An 18,374-nucleotide genomic window follows, 5' to 3' on the forward strand; every position below is an offset into this window, starting at 1 on the left:
CCTCTGATTCCCAACCTCTGATTCCCCACCTCTGATTCCCCATATCTGATTCCCCGCCTCTGTTTCCCCGCCTCGGATTCCCCGCCTCAGTTTCCCCATATCTGATTCCCGGCCTCTGATTCCCCGCCTCTGATTGCCCACCTCTGATTCCCTGCCTCTGATTCGCCAGCTCTGATTCCCCGCCTCTGATTCCCCGCATCTGATTCCCTGCCTCTGATTCCCCGCCTCTGATTCCCCATCTCTGATTCACCGCCTTTGATTCGCCACCTCTGATTCCCCATATCTGATTTCCCACCTCTGTTTCCCGGCCTCTGATTCCCCGCCTCTGATTCTCCATATCTCATTCCCCGCCTCTGAATCCCCATCTCTGATTCCCGGACTCTGATTCCCCACCTCTGATTCCCGGCCTCTTATTCACAGCATCTGATTCCCGGCCTCTGATTCCCGGCCTCTGATTCCCCGCTTCTGATTCTGATTCCCTGCCTCTGATTCCCCATCTCTGATTCCGCACATCTGATTCCCTGCCACTGATTCCCCACCACTGATTCCCCATATCTGATTCCCCGCATCTGATTCCCTGCCTCTGATTCCCCGCTTGATTCCCATCTCTGATTCCCCGCCTGTGATTCCCCAGCTCTGATTCCCCGCCTCTGATTCCCCAGCTCTGATTCCCAGCCTCTGATTCCCCGTGTTTGATCCCCTGCCTCTGATTACCTTCCTCTGATTCCCGGCCACTGATACCCCGCTTCTGATTCTGATTCCCTGCCTCTGATTCCCCATCTCTGATTCACCACATCTAATTCCCTGCCTCTGATTCCACGCCCCTGATTCCCCACCTCTGATTCCCCATATCTGAATCCCCGCCTCTGTTTCCACGCCTCTGATTCCCTGCCTCTGATTCCCAACCTCTGATTCCCCACCCCTGATTCCCCATATCTGATTCCCCGCCTCTGTTTCCCTGCCTCTGATTCCCCGCCCCTGTTTCCCCATATCTGATTCCCCGCCTCTGATTCCCCAACTCTGATACCCCGCCTCTGATTCCCCAGCTCTGATTCCCCGCTGATTCCCCGTGTTTGATTCCCTGCCTCTGATTCCCCGCCTCTGATTCCCCATCTCTGATTCACCGCCTTTGATTGGCCACCTCTGATTCCCCATATCTGATTCCCCACCTCTGTTACCCCGCCTCTGATTCCCCGCCTCTGATTCCCCATATATCATTCCCCGCCTCTGAATCCCCATCTCTGATTCCCGGACTCTGATTCCCCACCTCTGATTCCCGGCCTCTTATTCCCGGCATCTGAATCCCGGCCTCTGATTCCCGGCCTCTGATTCCCCGCTTCTGATTCTGATTCCCTGCCTCTGATTCCCCATCTCTGATTCCGCACATCTGATTCCCTGCCTCTGATTCCCCACCTCTGATTCCCCATATCTGATTCCTCGCCTCTGTTTCCCCGCCTCTGATTCCCCGCCTCTGTTTCCCCATATCTAATTCCCCACCTCAGATGCCACAACTCTGATACCCCGCCTCTGATTCCCCAGCTCTGATTCCCCGCCTCTGATTCCCCGCATCCGATTCCCCATATCTGATTCCCCGCCTCTGTTTCCCCGCCTTTGATTCCCCGCCTCTGTTTCCCCATATCTGATTCCCCGCCTCTGATTCCCAACTATGATTCCCCGCCTCTGATTCCCCAGCTCTGATTCCCCGCCTCTGATTCGCCGCGTTCTATTCCCTGCCTCTGTTTCCCCGCCTGTGATTCCCCATCTCTGATTCACCACCTCTGATTCCCCACCTCTGATTCCCCATATCTAATTCCCCGCCTCTGTTTGCCCGCCTCTGATTCCACGCCTCTGTTTCCCCATATCTGATTCCCCGTGTCTGATTCCCTGCCTCTGATTCCCCGCCTCTGATTCCCCGCCTCTGATTCCCTTCCACTGATTCCCTGCCCCTGATACCCCACCTCTGATTCCCCATATCTGATTCCCTGCCTCTGTTTCCCCGCCTCTGATTCCCCGCCTCTGATTCCCCATATCTGATTCCCCGCCTCTGATTCCCCAACTCTGATTCCCCGCCTCTCATTCCCCAGCTCTGAATCCCCGCCTCTTATTCCCCGCGTCTGTTTCCCCGCCTCTGATTCCCCGCCTCTGTTTCCCCATATCTAAGTCCCCGACTCTGATTCCCCAACTCTGATTCCCCACCTCTGATTCCCCAGCTCTGATTCCCCGCCTCTGATTTCCCGCATCTGATTCCCTGCATCTGATTCCCAGCCTCTGATTCCCTGCCTCTGATTCCCAACCTCTGATTCCCCACCTCTGATTCCCCATATCTGATTCCCCGCCTCTGTTTCCCCGCCTCTGATTCCCCGCCTCTGTTTCCCCATATCTGATTCTCGGCCTCTGATTCTCCGCCTCTGATTCCCCGCCTCTGATTCCCTGCCTCTGATTCCCCATCTCCGATTCCGCACATCGGATTCCCTGCCTCTGATTCCCCGCCTCTGATTCCCCGCCTCTGATTCCCTGCTTCTGATTCCCAACCTCTGATTCCCCACCTCTGATTCCCCATATCTGATTCCCCGCCTCTGTTTCCCCGCCTCTGATTCCCCGCCTCTGATTCCCCGCCTTTGATTCCCCCCGTCTGATTCCCAGCCTCTGAATCCCCGTGTCTGATTTCCTGCCTCTGATTCCCCGCCTCTGATTCCCCACCTCTGATTCACCGCCTCTGATTCCCCATCTCTGATTCCCCACCTCTGATTCCCCATATCTGATTCCCTGCCTCTGTTTCCCCGCCTCTGATTCCCCACCTCTGTTTCCCCATATCTGATTCCCCGCCTCTGATTCCCCAACTCTAATACCCCGCCTCTGATTCCCCAGCTCTGATTCCCCGCCTCTGATTCCCCGCATCTGATTCCCCACCTCTGTTTCCCCGCCTCTGATTCCCCGCCTCTGATTCTCCATATCTCATTCCCCGCCTCTGAATCCCCATCTCTGATTCCCGGACTCTGATTCCCCTCCTCTGATTCCCGGCCTCTTATTCCCAGCATCTGATTCCCGGCCTCTGATTCCCGGCCTCTGATTCCCCGCTTCTGATTCCCTGCCTCTGATTCCCCATCTCTGATTCCGCACATCTGATTCCCTGCCTCTGATTCCCCACCTCTTATTCCCCATATCTGATTCCCCGCCTCTGTTTCCCCGCCTCTGATTCCCCGCCTCTGTTTCCCTATATCAAATTCCCCACCTCTGATGCCCCAACTCTGATTCCCCGCCTCTGATTCCCCAGCTCTGATTCCCCGCCTCTGATTCCCTGCATCCGATTCCCCATATCTGATTCCCCGCCTCTGTTTCCCCGCCTCTGATTCCCCGCCTCTGTTTCCCCATATCTGATTCCCGCCTCTGATTCCCAACTATGATTCCCCGCCTCTGATTCCCCAGCTCTGATTCCCTGCCTCTGATTCCCCGCGTTCTATTCCCTGCCTCTGATTCCCCGCCTGTGATTCCCCATCACTGATTTACCACCTCTGATTCCCCACCTCTGATTCCCCATATCTGATTCCCCGCCTCTGAATCCCCAACTCTGATTCCCTGCCTCAGATTCCCCAGCTCTGATTCCCCGCCTTTGAATCCCCCCGTCTGATTCCCAGCCTCTGAATCCCCGTGTCTGATTTCCTGCCTCTGATTCCCCGCCTCTGATTCCCCATCTCTGATTCACCGCCTCTGATTCCCCACCTCTGATTTCCCATCTCTGATTCCGCACATCCAATTCCCTGCCTCTGATTCCCCAACTCTGATTCCCCAACTCTGATTCCCCAGCTCTGATTCCCCGCCTCAGATTCCCCGCGTCTGATTCCCTGCCTCTGATTCCCCGCCTCTGATTCCCTGCCTCCGATTCCCCATATCTGATTCCCCGCCTCTGATTCCCCAACTCTGATTCCCCGCTTCTGATTCCCCAGCTCTGAATCCCCGCCTCTGATTCCCCGCGTCTGATTCCCTGCCTCTGATTCCCCGCCTCTGATTCCCCATCTGTGATTCACAACCTCTGATGCCCCACCTCTGATTCCCCATATCTGATTCCCCGCCTCTGTTTCCCCTCCTCTGATTCCCCGCCTCTGATTCCCCATATCTGATTCCCCGCCTCTGATTGCCCACCTCTGATTCCCCGCGTCTGATACCCTGCCTCTGATTCCCCGCCTCTGATTCCCCATCTCTGATTCACCACCTCTGATTCCCGGCCTCTGATTCCCCATATCTGATTCCCTGCCTCTGTTTCCCCGCCTCTGATTCCCTACCTCTGTTTCCCCATATCTGATTCCCCGCATCTGATTCCCCAACTCTAATACCCCGCCTCTGATTCCCCAGCTCTGATTCCCCGCCTCTGATTCCCCGCATCTGATTCCCTGCCTTAGATTCCCCGCCTCTGATTCCAGGCCTCTGATTCCCATCATCTGATTCCGGCCTCTGATTCCCGGCCTCTGATTCCCTGCTTCTGATTCTGATTCCCTGCCTCTGATTCCCCATCACTGATTCCGCACATCTGATTCCCTGCCTCTGATTTCCCACCTCTGATTCCCCATATCTGATTCCCCGCCTCTGTTTCACCGCCTCTGATTCCCCGCCTCTGTTTCCCAATATCTAAGTCCCCACCTCTGATTCCCCAAATCTGATTCCCCACCTCTGATTCCCCAGCTCTGATTCCCCGCCTCTGATTCCCCGCATCTGATTCCCTGCATCTGATTCCAAGCCTCTGATTCCCTGCCTCTGATTCCCAACCTCTGATTCCCCACCTCTGATTCCCCATATCTGATTCCCCGCCTCTGTTTCCCCGCCTCGGATTCCCTGCCTCAGTTTCCCCATATCTGATTCCCGGCCTCTGATTCCCCGCCTCTGATTGCCCACCTCTGATTCCCTGCCTCTGATTCGCCAGCTCTGATTCCCCGCCTCTGATTCCCCGCATCTGATTCCCTGCCTCTGATTCCCCGCCTCTGATTCCCCATCTCTGATTCACCGCCTTTGATTCGCCACCTCTGATTCCCCATATCTGATTTCCCACCTCTGTTTCCTGGCCTCTGATTCCCCGCCTCTGATTCTCCATATCTCATTCCCCGCCTCTGAATCCCCATCTCTGATTCCCGGACTCTGATTCCCCACCTCTGATTCCCGGCCTCTTATTCACAGCATCTGATTCCCGGCCTCTGATTCCCGGCCTCTGATTCCCCGCTTCTGATTCTGATTCCCTGCCTCTGATTCCCCATCTCTGATTCCGCACATCTGATTCCCTGCCTCTGATTCCCCACCACTGATTCCCCATATCTGATTCCCCGCATCTGATTCCCTGCCTCTGATTCCCCGCTTGATTCCCATCTCTGATTCCCCGCCTGTGATTCCCCAGCTCTGATTCCCCGCCTCTGATTCCCCAGCTCTGATTCCCAGCCTCTGATTCCCCGTGTTTGATCCCCTGCCTCTGATTACCTTCCTCTGATTCCCGGCCACTGATACCCCGCTTCTGATTCTGATTCCCTGCCTCTGATTCCCCATCTCTGATTCACCACATCTAATTCCCTGCCTCTGATTCCACGCCCCTGATTCCCCACCTCTGATTCCCCATATCTGAATCCCCGCCTCTGTTTCCACGCCTCTGATTCCCTGCCTCTGATTCCCAACCTCTGATTCCCCACCCCTGATTCCCCATATCTGATTCCCCGCCTCTGTTTCCCTGCCTCTGATTCCCCGCCCCTGTTTCCCCATATCTGATTCCCCGCCTCTGATTCCCCAACTCTGATACCCCGCCTCTGATTCCCCAGCTCTGATTCCCCGCTGATTCCCCGTGTTTGATTCCCTGCCTCTGATTCCCCGCCTCTGATTCCCCATCTCTGATTCACCGCCTTTGATTCGCCACCTCTGATTCCCCATATCTGATTCCCCACCTCTGTTACCCCGCCTCTGATTCCCCGCCTCTGATTCCCCATATATCATTCCCCGCCTCTGAATCCCCATCTCTGATTCCCGGACTCTGATTCCCCACCTCTGATTCCCGGCCTCTTATTCCCGGCATCTGAATCCCGGCCTCTGATTCCCGGCCTCTGATTCCCCGCTTCTGATTCTGATTCCCTGCCTCTGATTCCCCATCTCTGATTCCGCACATCTGATTCCCTGCCTCTGATTCCCCACCTCTGATTCCCCATATCTGATTCCTCGCCTCTGTTTCCCCGCCTCTGATTCCCCGCCTCTGTTTCCCCATATCTAATTCCCCACCTCAGATGCCACAAATCTGATACCCCGCCTCTGATTCCCCAGCTCTGATTCCCCGCCTCTGATTCCCCGCATCCTATTCCCCATATCTGATTCCCCGCCTCTGTTTCCCCGCCTTTGATTCCCCGCCTCTGTTTCCCCATATCTGATTCCCCGCCTCTGATTCCCAACTATGATTCCCCGCCTCTGATTCCCCAGCTCTGATTCCCCGCCTCTGATTCCCCGCGTTCTATTCCCTGCCTCTGTTTCCCCGCCTGTGATTCCCCATCTCTGATTCACCACCTCTGATTCCCCACCTCTGATTCCCCATATCTAATTCCCCGCCTCTGTTTGCCCGCCTCTGATTCCACGCCTCTGTTTCCCCATATCTGATTCCCCGTGTCTGATTCCCTGCCTCTGATTCCCCGCCTCTGATTCCCCGCCTCTGATTCCCTGCCACTGATTCCCTGCCCCTGATACCCCACCTCTGATTCCCCATATCTGATTCCCTGCCTCTGTTTCCCCGCCTCTGATTCCCCGCCTCTGATTCCCCATATCTGATTCCCCGCCTCTGATTCCCCAACTCTGATTCCCCGCCTCTCATTCCCCAGCTCTGAAGCCCCGCCTCTTATTCCCCGCGTCTGTTTCCCCGCCTCTGATTCCCCGCCTCTGTTTCCCCATATCTAAGTCCCCGACTCTGATTCCCCAACTCTGATTCCCCACCTCTGATTCCCCAGCTCTGATTCCCCGCCTCTGATTTCCCGCATCTGATTCCCTGCATCTGATTCCCAGCCTCTGATTCCCTGCCTCTGATTCCCAACCTCTGATTCCCCACCTCTGATTCCCCATATCTGATTCCCCGCCTCTGTTTCCCCGCCTCTGATTCCCCGCCTCTGTTTCCCCATATCTGATTCTCGGCCTCTGATTCTCCGCCTCTGATTCCCCGCCTCTGATTCCCTGCCTCTGATTCCCCATCTCCGATTCCGCACATCGGATTCCCTGCCTCTGATTCCCCGCCTCTGATTCCCCGCCTCTGATTCCCTGCTTCTGATTCCCAACCTCTGATTCCCCACCTCTGATTCCCCATATCTGATTCCCCGCCTCTGTTTCCCCGCCTCTGATTCCCCGCCTCTGATTCCCCAACTCTGAATCCCCGCCTCTGATTCCCCAGCTCTGATTCCCCGCCTCTGATTCCCCGCATCTGATTCCCTGCCTCTGATTCCCCGCCTCTGATTCCAGGCCTCTGATTCCCAGCATCTGATTCCGGCCTTTGATTCCCGGCCTCTGATTCCCTGCTTCTGATTCTGATTCCCTGCCTCTGATTCCCCATCTCTGATTCCGCACATCTGATTCCTTGCCTCTGATTCCCCACCTCTGATTCCCCATATCTGATTCCCCACCTGGGTTTCCCCGCCTCTGATTCCCCGCCTCTGTTTCCCAATATCTAAGTCCCCGCCTCTGATTCCCCAAATCTGATTCCCCACCTCTGATTCCCCAGCTCTGATTCCCCGCCTCTGATTCCCCGCATCTGATTCCCTGCATCTGATTCCAAGCCTCTGATTCCCTGCCTCTGATTCCCAACCTCTGATTCCCCACCTCTGATTCCCCATATCTGATTCCCCGCCTCTGTTTCCCCGCCTCGGATTCCCCGCCTCTGTTTCCCCATATCTGATTCCCGGCCTCTGATTCCCGGCCTCTGATTCCCCGCCACTGATTCCCCGCCTCTGATTCCCTGCCTCTGATTCCCCATCTCCGATTTCGCACATCTGATTCCCTTCCTCTGATTCCCCGCCTCTGATTTTCCGCCTCTGATTCCCTGCCTCTGATTCCCAACCTCGGATTCCCCACCTCTGATTCCCCATATCTGATTCCCCGCCTCTGTTTCCCCGCCTCTGATTCCCCGCCTCTGATTCCCAACTCTGATTCCCCGCCTCTGATTCCCCAGCTCTGATTCCCCGTGTTTGATTCCCTGCCTCTGATTCCCTGCCCTGATTCCCCATCTCTGTTTCACCGACTTTGATTCACCACCTCTGATTCCCCATATCTGATTCCCCGCCTCTGTTTCCCCGACTCTGATTCCCTGCCTCTGATTCCCAACCTCTGATTCCACACCTCTGATTCCCCATATCTGATTCCCCGCCTCTATTTCCCCATATCTGATTCCCCGCCTCTGATTCCCCAACTCTGATTCCCCGCCTCTGATTCCCCAGCTCTGATTCCCCGCCTCTGATTCCCGGCATCCGATTCCCTGCCTCTGATTCCCTGCCTCTGATTCCCCATCTCTGATTCCCCGCCTCTGATTCCCCGTGTCTGATTCCCTGCCTTTGATTCCCCGCCTCTGATTCCCCGCCTCTGATTCCCTGCCACTGATTCCCTGCCCCTGATTCCCCACCTCTGATTCCCCACATCTGATTCCCGGCCTCTGTTTCCCCGCCTCTGATTCCCCGCCTCTGATTCCCCATATCTGATTCCCTGCCTCTGATTCCCCAACTCTGATTCCCCGCCTCTGATTCCCCAGCTCTGAATCCCCGCCTCTGATTCCCCGCGTCTGATTCCCTGCCTCTGATTCCCCGCCTTGATTCCCCATCTCTGATTCACAACCTCTGATTCCCCACCTCTGATTCCCTATATTTGATTCCCCGCCTCTGTTTCCCCGCCTCTGATTCCCCGCCTCTGATTCCCCATATCTGATTCCCCGCCTCTGATTGCCCACCTCTGATTCCCAGCCTCTGATTCGCCAGCTCTGATTCCCCGCCTCTGATTCCCCGCATCTGATTCCCTGCCTCTGATTCCCCGCCTCTGATTCCCCATCTCTGATTCACCGCCTTTGATTCGCCACCTCTGATTCCCCATATCTGATTCCCCACCTCTAATTCCCGGCCTCTTATTCCCAGCATTTGATTCCCGGCCTCTGATTCCCGGCCTCTGATTCCCCGCTTCTGATTCTGATTCCCTGCCTCTTATTCCCCATCTCTGATTCCGCACATCTGATTCCCTGCCTCTGATTCCCCACCTCTGATTCCCCATATCTGATTCCCCGCCTCTGTTTCCCTGCCTCTGATTCCCCGCCTCTGTTTCCCTATATCTAATTCCCCACCTCTGATGCCCCAACTCTGATTCCCCGCCTCTGATTCCCCAGCTCTGATTCCCCGCCTCTGATTCCCCGCATCTGATTCCCTGCCTCTGATTCCCCGCCTCTGATTCCCCATCTCTGATTCACCGCCTTTGATTCGCCACCTCTGATTCCCCATATCTGATTCCCCACCTCTAATTCCCGGCCTCTTATTCCCAGCATTTGATTCCCGGCCTCTGATTCCCGGCCTCTGATTCCCCGCTTCTGATTCTGATTCCCTGCCTCTTATTCCCCATCTCTGATTCCGCACATCTGATTCCCTGCCTCTGATTCCCCACCTCTGATTCCCCATATCTGATTCCCCGCCTCTGTTTCCCTGCCTCTGATTCCCCGCCTCTGTTTCCCTATATCTAATTCCCCACCTCTGATGCCCCAACTCTGATTCCCCGCCTCTGATTCCCCAGCTCTGATTCCCCGCCTCTGTTTCCCCATATCTGATTCCCGCCTCTGATTCCCAACTATGAATCCCCTCCTCTGATTCCCCAGCTCTGATTCCCTGCCTCTGATTCCCCGCGTTCTATTCCCTGCCTCTGATTCCCCGCCTGTGATTCCCCATCACTGATTCACCACCTCTGATTCCCTACCTCTGATTCCCCATATCTAATTCCCCGCCTCTGTGTGCCCGCCTCTGATTCCCCGCCTCTGTTTCCCCATATCTGATTCCCCACCTCTGAATCCCCAACTCTGATTCCCTGCCTCAGATTCCCCAGCTCTGATTCCCCGCCTTTGATTCTCCCCGTCTGATTCCCAGCCTCTGAATCCCCGTGTCTGATTTCCTGCCTCTGATTCCCCGCCTCTGATTCCCCATCTCTGATTCACCGCCTCTGATTCCCCACCTCTGATTCCCCCTCTCTGATTCCGCACATCCAATTCCCTGCCTCTGATTCCCCAACTCTGATTCCCCACCTCTGATTCCCCAGCTCTGATTCCCCGCCTCAGATTCCCCGCGTCTGATTCCCTGCCTCTGATTCCCCGCCTCTGATTCCCTGCCTCTGATTCCCCGCCTCTGATTCCCCGCCTCTGATTCCCCAACTCTGATTCCCCGCTTCTGATTCCCCAGCTCTGAATCCCCGCCTCTTATTCCCCGCGTCTGAATCCCTGCCTCTGATTCCCCGCCTCTGATTCCCCATCTGTGATTCACAACCTCTGATGCCCCACCTCTGATTCCCCATATCTGATTCCCTGCCTCTGTTTCCCTGCCTCTGATTCCCCACCTCTGTTTCCCCATATCTGATTCCCCGCCTCTGATTCCCCAACTCTAATACCCCGCCTCTGATTCCCCAGCTCTGATTCCCCACCTCTGATTCCCCGCATCTGATTCCCTGCCTCTTATTCCCCACCTCTGATTCCAGGCCTCTTATTCCCAGCATCTGATTCCGGCCTCTGATTCCCGGCCTCTGATTCCCTGCTTCTGATTCTGATTCCCTGCCTCTGATTCCCCATCTCTGATTCCGCACATCTGATTCCCTGCCTCTGATTCCCCACCTCTGATTCCCCATTCTGATTCCCCGCCTCTGTTTCCCCGCCTCTGATTCCCCGCCTCTGTTTCCCAATATCTAAGTCCCCACCTCTGATTCCCCAAATCTGATTCCCCACCTCTGATTCCCCAGCTCAGATTCCCCGCCTCTGATTCCCCGCATCTGATACCCTGCATCTGATTCCAAGCCTCTGATTCCCTGCCTCTGATTCCCAACCTCTGATTCCCCACCTCTGATTCCCCATATCTGATTCCCCGCCTCTGTTTCCCCGCCTCGGATTCCCCGCCTCTGTTTCCCCATATCTGATTCCCGGCCTCTGATTCCCCGCCTCTGATTCCCCATATCTGATTCCCTGCCTCTGATTCCCCAACTCTGATTCGCCGACTCTGATTCCCCAGCTCTGAATCCCCGCCTCTGATTCCCCGCATCTGATTCCCTGCCTCTGATTCCCCGCCTTGATTCCCCATCTCTGATTCACAACCTCTGATTCCCCATTCTGATTCCCTATATTTGATTCCCCGCCTCTGTTTCCCCGCCTCTGATTCCCCGCCTCTGATTCCCCATATCTTATTCCCCGCCTCTGATTGCCCACCTCTGATTCCCAGCCTCTGATTCGCCAGCTCTGATTCCCCGCCTCTGATTCCCCGCATCTGATTCCCTGCCTCTGATTCCCCGCCTCTGATTCCCCATCTCTGATTCACCGCCTTTGATTCGCCACCTCTGATTCCCCATATCTGATTCCCCACCTCTGTTTCCCCGCCTCTGATTCCCCGCCTCTGATTCTCCATATCTCATTCCCCGCCTCTGAATCCCCATCTCTGATTCCCGGACTCTGATTCCCCTCCTCTGATTCCCGGCCTCTTATTCCCAGCATCTGATTCCCGGCCTCTGATTCCCGGCCTCTGATTCCCCGCTTCTGATTCCCTGCCTCTGATTCCCCATCTCTGATTCCGCACATCTGATTCCCTGCCTCTGATTCCCCACCTCTGATTCCCCATATCTGATTCCCCGCCTCGGTTTCCCCGCCTCTGATTCCCCGCCTCTGTTTCCCCATATCAAATTCCCCACCTCTGATGCCCCAACTCTGATTCCCCGCCTCTGATTCCCCAGCTCTGATTCCCCGCCTCTGATTCCCTGCATCCTATTCCCCATATCTGATTCCCCGCCTCTGTTTCCCCGCCTCTGATTCCCCGCCTCTGTTTCCCCATATCTGATTCCCCGCCTCTGAATCCCCAACTCTGATTCCCTGCCTCAGATTCCCCAGCTCTGATTCCCCGCCTTTGATTCCCCCCGTCTGATTCCCAGCCTCTGAATCCCCGTGTCTGATTTCCTGCCTCTGATTCCCCGCCTCTGATTCCCCATCTCTGATTCACCGCCTCTGATTCCCCACCTCTGATTCCCCATCTCTGATTCCGCACATCCAATTCCCTGCCTCTGATTCCCCAACTCTGATTCCCCACCTCTGATTCCCCAGCTCTGATTCCCCGCCTCAGATTCCCCGCGTCTGATTCCCTGCCTCTGATTCCCAGCCTCTGATTCCCTGCCTCTGATTCCCAATATCTGATTCCCCACCTCTGATTCCCCAACTCTGATTCCCCGCTTCTGATTCCCCAGCTCTGAATCCCCGCCTCTGATTCCCCGCGTCTGATTCCCTGCCTCTGATTCCCCGCCTCTGATTCCCCATCTGTGATTCACAACCTCTGATGCCCCACCTCTGATTCCCCATATCTGATTCCCCGCCTCTGTTTCCCCGCCTCTGATTCCCCGCCTCTGATTCCCCATATCTGATTCCCCGCCTCTGATTGCCCACCTCTGATTCCCCGCGTCTGATACCCTGCCTCTGATTCCCCGCCTCTGATTCCCCATCTCTGATTCACCACCTCTGATTCCCGGCCTCTGATTCCCCATCTCTGATTCCGCACGTCCGATTCCCTGCCTATGATTCCCCACCTCTGATTCCCCATATCTGATTCCCTGCCTCTGTTTCCCCGCCTCTGATTCCCTACCTCTGTTTCCCCATATCTGATTCCCCGCCTCTGATTCCCCAACTCTAATACCCCGCCTCTGATTCCCCAGCTCTGATTCCCCGCCTCTGATTCCCCGCATCTGATTCCCTGCCTTTGATTCCCCGCCACTGATTCCAGGCCTCTGATTCCCATCATCTGATTCCGGCCTCTGATTCCCGGCCTCTGATTCCCTGCTTCTGATTCTGATTCCCTGCCTCTGATTCCCCATCTCTGATTCCGCACATCTGATTCCCTGCCTCTGATTCCCCACCTCTGATTCCCCATATCTGATTCCCCGCCTCTGTTTCCCCGCCTCTGATTCCCCGCCTCTGTTTCCCAATATCAAAGTCCCCACCTCTGATTCCCCAAATCTGATTCCCCACCTCTGATTCCCCAGCTCTGATTCCCCGCCTCTGATTCCCCGCATCTGATTCCCTGCATCTGATTCCAAGCCTCTGATTCATTGCCTCTGATTCCCAACCTCCGATTCCCCACCTCTGATTCCCCATATCTGATTCCCCGCCTCTGTTTCCCCGCCTCGGATTCCCCGCCTCAGTTTCCCCATATCTGATTCCCGGCCTCTGATTCCCCGCCTCTGATTCCCCGCCTCTGATTCCCTGCCTCTGATTCCCCATCTCCGATTCCCTGCCTCTGATTCCCAACCTCTGATTCCCCACCTCTGATTCCCCATATCTGATTCCCCGCCTCTGTTTCCCCGCCTCTGATTCCCCGCCTCTGATTCCCAACTCTGATTCCCCGCCTCTGATTCCCCAGCTCTGATTCCCCGTGTTTGATTCCCTGCCTCTGATTCCCTGCCCTGATTCCCCATCTCTGTTTCACCGCCTTTGATTCGCCACCTCTGATTCCACATATCTGATTCCCCGCCTCTGTTTCCCCGACTCTGATTCCCTTCCTCTGATTCCCAACCTCTGATTCCACACCTCTGATTCCCCATATCTGATTCCCCGCCTCTATTTCCCCATATCTGAATCCCCGCCTCTGATTCCCCAACTCTGATTCCCCGCCTCTGATTCCCCAGCTCTGATTCCCCGACTCTAATTCCCGGCGTCCGATTCCCTGCCTCTGATTCCCCGCCTCTGATTCCCCATCTCTGATACCCCGCCTCTGATTCCCCGTGTCTGATTCCCTGCCTCTGATTCCCCGCCTCTGATTCCCCGCCTCTGATTCCCTGACACTGAATCCCTGCCCCTGATTCCCCACCTCTGATTCCCCATATCTGATTCCCCGCCTCTGTTTCCCCGCCTCTGATTCCCCGCCTCTGATTCCCCATATCTGATTCCCTGCCTCTGATTCCCCAACTCTGATTCCCCGCCTCTGATTCCCCAGCTCTGAATCCCCGCCTCTGATTCCCCGTTTCTGATTCCCTGCCTCTGATTCCCCGCCTTGATTCCCCATCTCTGATTCACAACCTCTGATTCCCCACCTCTGATTCCCTACATTTGATTCCCCGCCTCTGTTTCCCCGCCTCTGATTCCCCGCCTCTGATTCCCCATATCTGATTCCCCGCCTCTGATTGCCCACCTCTGATTCCCTTCCTCTGATTCGCCAGCTCTGATTCCCCGCCTCTGATTCCCCGCATCTGATTCCCTGCCTCTGATTCCCCGCCTCTGATTCCCCATCTCTGATTCACCGCCTTTGATTCGCCACCTCTGATTCCCCATATCTGATTCCCCACCTCTGTTTCCCGGCCTCTGATTCCCCGCCTCTGATTCTCCATATCTCATTCCCCGCCTATGAATCCCCATCTCTGATTCCCGGACTCTGATTCCCCACCTCTGATTCCCGGCCTCTTATTCCCAGCATCTGATTCCCGGCCTCTGATTCCCGGCCTCTGATTCCCCGCTTCTGATTCTGATTCCCTGCCTCTGATTCCCCATCTCTGATTCCGCACATCTGATTCCCTGCCTCTGATTCCCCACCACTGATTCCCCATATCTGATTCCCCGCCTCTGTTTCCCCGCCTCTGATTCCCCGCCTCTGTTTCCCTATATCTAATTCCCCACCTCTGATGCCCCAACTCTGATTCCCCGCCTCTGATTCCCCAGCTCTGATTCCCCGCCTCTGATTCCCCGCATCCGATTACCCATATCTGATTCCCCGCCTCTGTTTCCCCGCCTCTGATTCCCCGCCTCTGTTTCCCCATATCTGATTCCCCGCCTCTGATTCCCAACTATGATTCCCCGCCTCTGATTCCCCAGCTCTGATTCCCTGCGTCTGATTCCCTGCGTTCTATTCCCTGCCTCTGATTCCCCGCCTGTGATTCCCCATCACTGATTCACCACCTCTGATTCCCCACCTCTGATTCCCCATATCTAATTCCCCGCCTCTGTTTGCCCGCCTCTGATTCCCCGCCTCTGTTTCCCCATATCTGATTCCCCGTCTCTGAATCCCCAACTCTGATTCCCTGCCTCTGATTCCCCAGCTCTGATTCCCCGCCTTTGATTCCCCCCGTCTGATTCCCAGCCTCTGAATCCCCGTGTCTGATTTCCTGCCTCTGATTCCCCGCCTCTGATTCCCCATCCCTGTTCCTCTGATTCCCCACATCTGATTCCCCATCTCTGATTCCGCACATCCGATTCCCTGCCTCTGATTCCCCACCTCTGATTCCCCAGCTCTGATTCCCCGCCTCAGATTCCCCGCGTCTGATTCCCTGCCTCTGATTCCCCGCCTCTGATTCCCCATCTCTGATTCCCCACCTCTGATTCCCCGTGTCTGATTCCCTGCCTCTGATTCCCCGCCTCTGAATCCCAGCCTCTGATTCCCCATATCTGATTCCCCGCCTCTGATTCCCTGCCTCTGATTCCCCAGCTCTGATTCCCCGCCTTTGATTCCCCCCGTCTGATTCCCAGCCTCTGAATCCCCGTGTCTGATTTCCTGCCTCTGATTCCCCGCCTCTGATTCCCCATCTCTGATTCACCGCCTCTGATTCCCCATCTCTGATTCCCCACCTCTGATTCCCCATATCTGATTCCCTGCCTCTGTTTCCCCGCCTCTGATTCCCCACCTCTGTTTCCCCATATCTGATTCCCCGCCTCTGATTCCCCAACTCTAATACCCCGCCTCTGATTCCCCAGCTCTGATTCCCCGCCTCTGATTCCCCGCATCTGATTCCCCACCTCTGTTTCCCCGCCTCTGATTCCCAGCCTCTGATTCTCCATATCTCATTCCCCGCCTCTGAATCCCCATCTCTGATTCCCGGACTCTGATTCCCCTCCTCTGATTCCCGGCCTCTTATTCCCAGCATCTGATTCCCGGCCTCTGATTCCCGGCCTCTGATTCCCCGCTTCTGATTCCCTGCCTCTGATTCCCCATCTCTGATTCCGCACATCTTATTCCCTGCCTCTGATTCCCCACCTCTTATTCCCCATATCTGATTCCCCGCCTCTGTTTCCCCGCCTCTGATTCCCCGCCTCTGTTTCCCTATATCAAATTCCCCACCTCTGATGCCCCAACTCTGATTCCCCGCCTCTGATTCCCCAGCTCTGATTCCCCGCCTCTGATTCCCTGCATCCGATTCCCCATATCTGATTCCCCGCCTCTGTTTCCCCGCCTCTGATTCCCCGCCTCTGTTTCCCCATATCTGATTCCCGCCTCTGATTCCCAACTATGATTCCCCGCCTCAGATTCCCCAGCTCTGATTCCCCGCCTTTGATTCCCCCCGTCTGATTCCCAGCCTCTGAATCCCCGTGTCTGATTTCCTGCCTCTGATTCCCCGCCTCTGATTCCCCATCTCTGATTCACCGCCTCTGATTCCCCACCTCTGATTCCCCATCTCTGATTCCGCACATCCAATTCCCTGCCTCTGATTCCCCAACTCTGATTCCCCACCTCTGATTCCCCAGCTCTGATTCCCCGCCTCAGATTCCCCGCGTCTGATTCCCTGCCTCTGATTCCCAGCCTCTGATTCCCTGCCTCTGATTCCCAATATCTGATTCCCCACCACTGATTCCCCAACTCTGATTCCCCGCTTCTGATTCCCCAGCTCTGAATCCCCGCCTCTGATTCCCCGCGTCTGATTCCCTGCCTCTGATTCCCCGCCTCTGATTCCCCATCTGTGATTCACAACCTCTGATTCCCCGCCTCTGATTCTCCATATCTCATTCCCCGCCTATGAATCCCCATCTCTGATTCCCGGACTCTGATTCCCCACCTCTGATTCCCGGCCTCTTATTCCCAGCATCTGATTCCCGGCCTCTGATTCCCGGCCTCTGATTCCCCGCTTCTGATTCTGATTCCCTGCCTCTGATTCCCCATCTCTGATTCCGCACATCTGATTCCCTGCCTCTGATTCCCCACCACTGATTCCCCATATCTGATTCCCCGCCTCTGTTTCCCCGCCTCTGATTCCCCGCCTCTGTTTCCCTATATCTAATTCCCCACCTCTGATGCCCCAACTCTGATTCCCCGCCTCTGATTCCCCAGCTCTGATTCCCCGCCTCTGATTCCCCGCATCCGATTCCCCATATCTGATTCCCCGCCTCTGTTTCCCCGCCTCTGATTCCCCGCCTCTGTTTCCCCATATCTGATTCCCCGCCTCTGATTCCCAACTATGATTCCCCGCCTCTGATTCCCCAGCTCTGATTCCCTGCGTCTGATTCCCTGCGTTCTATTCCCTGCCTCTGATTCCCCGCCTGTGATTCCCCATCACTGATTCACCACCTCTGATTCCCCACCTCTGATTCCCCATATCTAATTCCCCGACTCTGTTTGCCCGCCTCTGATTCCCCGCCTCTGTTTCCCCATATCTGATTCCCCGTCTCTGAATCCCCAACTCTGATTCCCTGCCTCTGATTCCCCAGCTCTGATTCCCCGCCTTTGATTCCCCCCGTCTGATTCCCAGCCTCTGAATCCCCGTGTCTGATTTCCTGCCTCTGATTCCCCGCCTCTGATTCCCCATCCCTGTTCCTCTGATTCCCCACATCTGATTCCCCATCTCTGATTCCGCACATCCGATTCCCTGCCTCTGATTCCCCACCTCTGATTCCCCAGCTCTGATTCCCCGCCTCAGATTCCCCGCGTCTGATTCCCTGCCTCTGATTCCCCGCCTCTGATTCCCCATCTCTGATTCCCCACCTCTGATTCCCCGTGTCTGATTCCCTGCCTCTGATTCCCCGCCTCTGAATCCCAGCCTCTGATTCCCCATATCTGATTCCCCGCCTCTGATTCCCTGCCTCTGATTCCCCAGCTCTGATTCCCCGCCTTTGATTCCCCCCGTCTGATTCCCAGCCTCTGAATCCCCGTGTCTGATTTCCTGCCTCTGATTCCCCGCCTCTGATTCCCCATCTCTGATTCACCGCCTCTGATTCCCCATCTCTGATTCCCCACCTCTGATTCCCCATATCTGATTCCCTGCCTCTGTTTCCCCGCCTCTGATTCCCCACCTCTGTTTCCCCATATCTGATTCCCCGCCTCTGATTCCCCAACTCTAATACCCCGCCTCTGATTCCCCAGCTCTGATTCCCCGCCTCTGATTCCCCGCATCTGATTCCCCACCTCTGTTTCCCCGCCTCTGATTCC

This window comes from Narcine bancroftii, chromosome 8 (genome assembly GCF_036971445.1).
Source record: "Narcine bancroftii isolate sNarBan1 chromosome 8, sNarBan1.hap1, whole genome shotgun sequence".
NCBI classification, from domain to species: Eukaryota; Metazoa; Chordata; class Chondrichthyes; order Torpediniformes; family Narcinidae; genus Narcine; species Narcine bancroftii.